Source organism: Melospiza georgiana, chromosome 5, assembly GCF_028018845.1.
Source record: "Melospiza georgiana isolate bMelGeo1 chromosome 5, bMelGeo1.pri, whole genome shotgun sequence".
NCBI lineage: Eukaryota > Metazoa > Chordata > Aves > Passeriformes > Passerellidae > Melospiza > Melospiza georgiana.
Window position 1 is genome coordinate 52,223,964 of NC_080434.1, and position 6,916 is coordinate 52,230,879.

The window sequence follows — 6,916 nt, forward strand, 5'->3', positions numbered from 1 at the left end:
TAGAAAGCAAAGAGGTTCACCCTGAGCCTCCTCCAGGCTAAGCAAAACCAGCTCCTTCGGCTGCTCCTCACAGGACAGGTTTTGTCCTTTGAGGAACAACAAAAATACATCAGGGTTCCTAGCTCTAAAGTCCTCGAGGTTGCTGCTAGGGTGAGATGATGTACCAGCCCCTTTCCTGCATTCCTTTTTTTGGAAGAAAATGTGCCTGCTAGCCTTGGGCTCGATGGGAGCAGCAGCAGGCACCAGGCAGAGACAAGTGCCTGGACACTCCGTGGCACCAACCTCTGACTCAATCTTTGCCAAGTTCTCTGTGAGCAGGTAAGTGTGCTTTACATGCCATTTGATATTTCCTATCAGTTGAGCTGCCTGAAGGGTGCAATTTCTCCTTTTTTAGTTTTCCTGTGTAAGAGAGTTGGCAGATGCTCTTCCAAGAGACACAGTTTTCTCTTGTTTGTCTGGATGCCAACTGAAACCAGTTGGATGGCTTTAAATCTTTTATAAAAACAAGTATGTAAAAGCTTTGCTTTAAGGTGTCCAACTACCCACAAAAAAATCTAAAAATAATAAATTCCTCCTTCTTCAGAATTAGAGCTTGTTCTCCCGGTAAGAGTGTGTGAAATTGCTTTATTGGCTTTTTTGTAGCTGCCTTCTATTGACAGAAGTGAGGCCTGAAGATGGAAATGGACAGTTCAGGCATGCTTGGGGAACCCAACCCCAAATTCTCCTTGAGTATCAGTTGAGGTGGCTGTTTTTACTCTTTTTCTGTTAAAAAAAAAAAAAAAAAAAAAGGAATCAAAGCAATTGAAAGTATTTTATCACCCTCCCAGTTAATTTGTTCATGAAAGCCTAAAAAAAATATGAAAGATGAGAAGTGCCTTCCTTTGAGGACGTGAGTGCTCACACCTGGTGATTTCAGTAGGAGACAGAGCAGAGCTAGAACTGAGATGAAGCACATACAGTTAAACAAATTATTAAATCTGAGTCAGGAAGATGATTCCCTCTAGGCCAGGCAGGGCATTGAATGTATTTACCCCACAAATTCTCATGCCTACAGTAATTTTATGTCTTTGTAGTGCTGTATGCATGACAAAGTATGCAGGCTTCAGTTTGTTACTGGGTGTTGAAATGTGTTATGGTGTATTATAATATGCTGCTAAGTGAAATGGTTGTAGGGGGATAGAATATAAGAAAATAAAGATAGTGTAGAAAGTAATCTTGTCCCTAAGGAGTTGCAGCTGGGCCAATTATCAAAGACTAGGAACAGGCCTGACCTTAACAGGCCACAGCTGTGACCAATGAGAAGAAGATGCTATAAAAGAGAGGGGTGGCTAGTTGGGAAGGGAATTGGAGTCAGTTGGTCACTTTGTGAAGAAGAAAGAGTTAGTGCTCTGAGGACCTGCCCAGGAGAAGCACCAAGAAGGTCTGAAACTTTTGCCATAAGGAGATAGCAGTATGGAACCCCTGCAATAAGGTGGCAACAATGGTTTTCCTTTAGGGTGGGTGTTTTTTTACCTCAAATATGTGTTATGTATTCTCTTCAACTTGCTGATGGAATTTTCTACTGAATGAGGTATGGTCAAGGCATCAGGATTCAACTCCAAGGCCTGTCAACATTTGAAATGACTAAAAAAGTTAATTAACTCATCTGAGAAGTTTAAGGATATAATTCCAGGTGATCATAATGTGTCTTTGGCTACTGCTGAATCCCTAGTTCCATAATTGCTAATTTAGGTCATTCAGCCTTATGGTTTCTGAGAGCCTCCTTCCTTAGAAAATAATTATTTCCAGGGATATGCAGAAGCTAGGGAGTCAAAGCTGCAGCTGATGACTGACTAGGTTTAGCAGTAAGTTTATATGCATCATTTCCTCATTAGTAAGCTGTGAGAGAGCTAAGATACAAGCTGCAGTATCTCCTTGCCTCACAGGAATGATGGAAGCATTAGAAATCATGAGAAAAACATAAGCATAAGACCCTCCAGGTTGCACTGGATGTCCATTGCAAATTTCACTAGTTGTGATACATAAAATGCAAGAATTTTATTTAAAAGAAAATGAAATAACCTAATTTACCAAGTCAGGATTTGGCCAGGGCAATGGACTTGAGTCTACTAGTCTTGAGAGGACTACTTTTGGTACTGTCATAACACAACTGCACGAGATGTCATTTAACTCTTTGCCTGGAAAATGGCATTTTGATCCACATTCTCTGATAAATTCAACCTGTGACATTGAATCACTGAGAGCAGGTAGGTGTTACAAGTTACTATGGCACCTCCTTGGTGATTTCCACTTCATGGTTCCCTTCAGCAGCAGTACCTTTTGAATTTTTCACAAACACTGCATCCTGGAATGGTGTGTTTGCATTGTGTCCCTTTTTCAATTTTTCTTTTAAGGTACAACACCAAAACTGAGTTTTTAAGACTGAATGTTTCTCTTTGAAGACACAGCCTTGAGGTGTGAAACATTAGCAGCTCAGACAGGTGCTGGGGCTATTTGCATTGCTCGTTCTGTCCACCTCTGCAGCACTGCTTGGCAGCTAATGTGGGAGTAAGTAATACTGCTTGGCAGTATTTTGGTACATCAGCAGCACAGAGGTTTCTTGACATGTATTTAGGATTGAATTAAAGTTTCATTCTTCATAGAGAAGGTGTCATAGAGGTTGCTTGCTGCTTTCCAAAGGAGATGGGCAGCTGAGCTGTTCAGAAGATAAAAGCACAGTTCTGAAAGATTTGTTGAGCAAATGACTGTCTGTGCCTTCAGAGTGCAGCAATATCATGATTGTTCAGAGAAAACAGCACTGAAAATGTCTGACAATAGTAAAGTCTCACAAACTTAATTATGTATCACAGTGAAATGTATAAAGCTGTTTACATTTGTACTCTCAAGGGCTTTTGGGACATTTTGAAACAGTATAGAAACAGATGGCACCTTATAGCTGTTACATTTCAGAGTCTTGCTGTGTTTTCAGGACACATTAGGGTGATCAATGACTTTTTTTTTTTTTTTGCCATATAGATTCAGCTCTCTGCAGTCCTCACTTCTCTCTCTTCAGCTGGGGCCGACTTCTATCTCTGTCAGGATGTGCTACAACTCAAGGGGGATTTTCATTATGTACACTCAAATGGCCATTTTTTCAATGGACATGCTATTTTCTCTGAAATCCTCTTTTCTTGGACCCTGTAGGAAAGCACTGGAGTGAGAGATACAATGAATTATTTATTGGAGTGACTGGGTCAGGTATGTGGCAGCAGTGTATTTCAAAACAGTGAAGAACAGTGTGCAGTGAATAGCAGCATTTTGATGTGATTTTCTGCTTGTAGTGGCTTTTCAGTCTCTGAGAAGCAAAATTGAGAGTATGTATTGAAGGGGATGTTGGGCTGTTTTCGTGTTTGCAAACATGGCTTGAGCTTTATGTGCTCTTAAAGCTCAAGGCTTGGGGAATGCTCTTGTTCTGTCTGGCCTGGTACAGGCCAACATTCAGCTCTGCTTGTGGCTTCCAGAGTAGCACACAGCTGAGGAAGAGGAAGAACAGCTAGGAAAACAAGCTGTGGGGAATCCAAGCTCAGAGAAACATCATCTGGGCCTGGAATGTTCTTGTGGACTCCTCAGTGAGAAGGCCACTTGGGAGGACATGCAGGGGAGGGTCCTGTCTATCAGGGACAGGGAATATGCTGGAGCTGTTCTGATCCAATTATTGCAAGTATTGGAGATGCCTCTACGCAAATTAAGGTGCAAACAAGACCATATGCCAATAGTAAGGATGTTATTTAACAGTAAATATGAGGTAGAGAGAGAGAAAGCGAGTGACAGAAAGCAAAATTAAGTTGAAAGATAGTCCCCGCTTCTGTAGTTTCAGTAGTGTTCCACTGGTCCTCTTCTTGTCCTCTCAGTGGTGAGAGTCTCACAAAACTCAGAGCTCATTGAGTTAGGATATGTTCAGGTGCAGGCAGGAATGCCCAAGCACCTTTCCTGGGGGTAGTTTGACATTGTGTTTTACCACACTGGATCTGTTGTAACATTTGTGGGTTGTGTGCAGTCCTCTGGAGGAAGGCCTCAGAAATGTGTCTGAGGAGCCCTTCAGGGGTCTTTGATGGCTTGTGCACCCTTCTGAGACATGAGAGATGCCTCTCATGTGAATGTCATCTTCCCTTGGGATGATGAGTTATACAACAAAGCTAGTTGGTATAAGAGAAGACAATTGGCACATAAAAAGCATCATCAGCGGGGTCTGCTTCTTATCTGGCCCAAAACTCAGTTTGTAATCTCTGGTGGTGATGTTCACTTCCTCTGTTTTATGCAGACTAAAGGTTTTGCCATCACCCTGAAAACTCTCCTGCTCCCTCTCGGTTTGTGGGGAAGAGTGTGGAAACCCAGACTCAGCAAATGAGTCTGTGGGCTATAGCTTCCCCAAACCTTGTTTATGTCTTAGACCTGAGATAATTGGACTACAGAACCACCTTTGTTTTATCTCAAGTTCCTGTCAGGTGGCTTAGCTCACAGTCCAATTTCCCAAAATCCAGGGGGCACACTGGATCCATACACCCCAGGGAGGGGAGGCTTTGGTGGTGCAAGTGAGCTGCTCCTTCTTTGCACACTTTGCTGCAGCAGGCAAAGTCCTCTGGTGATCTTAACAGTGTTTAAGAATTATGATTTTTTTAAGTCTGATACAGGAGGACAAAGAGCACACGCTGTTGGGAGGGTTCCTGGGAAGCAGGGAAGGGAGTCCTTGGGAAGAGACAGCTTTCCATTGATTTAATGGTCTAAGCCTTCAGTGCTACATAGAGAAATAGTCCTGTTCTCCTGATGTTTGTCTGGAGCTGGTGGCAGAGGATGAAATTTTGCTTTATCAGAGGCTACTGGAGCTTGATATGACAGGAAAAAGGAAACCCTGGAATATGTATTTCCTTGAATCAGCCAATCTGCTCATTTGTCCAGGGTGTTAATTATTCCTTAAGGGAAAAAAAAAAAAAGAAAATGTATTTGAAGACATTGTAAATCCAGGTAGCACACAGCTGTCATTTATTTTTCATGAGAAAAAAAGGTCTATTTTTGTTCTTAAAAACCTTTTCACTTTCCTTCTTTTAAAGCACAATGACAGTTAATGATTAATAGACACAGTCCACACTGCTGCCAGCAGGAAGCCAGTATAAGTGTGGAGGAAGTCTAAATAATTGAAGGGAAAAGGTGACAGAGGCAGCCATTAGTTCTTCTGGATAAGAAATTCTTCATTGCCTGGCCATTTGCCCAAAGGAAAGGAAAAAGCTACTGCTTGAGCAGCACAATCTGTAGACTTCATGATGCACTTCTCTTGGGGACAAAAACAGCAACTTGGATCAGTCTTTTTAAGTTAATAGAAATTGGTACAAAATCCCCTCATTTTTAATTGTGTCGCTACACATTATTGGGCTTGCAACATAACCAGTTTGTCAGAAGTAACTGGGCAGCATTCCAGAAACAAACACCCTACAGCAGAATGAGTGATATCACACTGGACACTTGCCTTCACAGAGTGACTGCCCTCCTGGATGTCCTGGTGGTCACAAAGGACCCTGTGTACTTGCAAAGAAGGCTGGTAATTTTTAGGTCTGACCAAAAAAAAGTGGCAAATATTGAACAGAACATGAGCTTCAGTAGTTCCACCAAACTGGGTGACAAAACCCAAAATTGTCCAAAATAAACAAAAAAGAAAACAAATAAAAATAATAATTAAAGAAAATAAAAAGAGCAAGCTTTTTTTATTTTCTGAATTGTGCATTCTGGAACTCTGTGTCATGGGCTTAAGTAGATAATATTATTTCATATTCTGACTGGGAGAATGAGGATCCTTTCCAGCATTTTTTGATCAAACTGTGGATTACTGTCTCATCTGACACTTTGCTTAATTTAGTTTCCTTTAATTTCTAGTCATAATTTAACAAGTGTCATATCACAGGCTGTCCTATCTTCTATAGAAGAAGTTTTCTAGAGGAACAGTTAAATGTGCTCGTTTGAGAGGGTGGAAGCAGCAGTTACATCCAGCTCTAGATAGCATCACATCTTGGACAAAGCTCTCCAGGCCCATGGGGTGATTGCAGCAGTAGCAATGGCACAGTGTGCCATGTGCTGGGGTGTGTTGCTGCCTTTCCCTTTGGTGTGATAGCTGAGCTTTCTGTCAGCTGTGGAGTTCTGGGATAAAGCTGTGGTAGCAGGTATAAAGAGAACCATTCAGCAAAGTGAATTTGATGTCCTTGACTGTGGCAGGTTTTCTTAAAGCATTTGTGTCTGCTACTAGCCTCTCTTGGTGAGGGCTTGATGCCTCTGCTTAGCCCTGGTGAGGCCTCATGTGGTGTGCTGTATCCAGCTCTGGTCTCAGCACAAGAGGGACATGGATCTCCTAGAGTGAGTCTAAGAGGCAGTGAAGGGCTGTGAAGGCGATTAAGGAACAGGACCATCTCTGCTGTGAGGAAAGGCTGAGGCAGCTGGCTGTGTTTAGCACTGAGAAGAGATGACTGAGAGGGGACCTCATCAATGTGTATAAGTGTCTGAAGAGAGGGTGTCAAGAGGATGGAGCCAGGCTCAGAGATGCCAGGCAATAGGACAGGAGACAGTGGGCACAAACCAATGAACAAAAGTTCCACCTGAATATAGGGAAGAGCTTCTTTAAAGTCACCTTTAAAGGTGATTGAGCACTGGCACAGGTTGCCCAGATAGGTTTTGTCCACAGTCCTGACTAACGTAATCTAGAATGACCCTGTTTGAGCAGGGAGGTTGCACTGGATGACTTCCAGTGTCCCCTTCCAACCTTTCCTGTTCTGTGATTATGTGATTCCATGAACTGGAATTTTTAATGCTTTTTCATCCAGAATCTCCTGAAAGTTCTTTAAAAATATCTATAAAATTATAAGGAGATCTACCAAGCATAAGCTTGCACTTAATA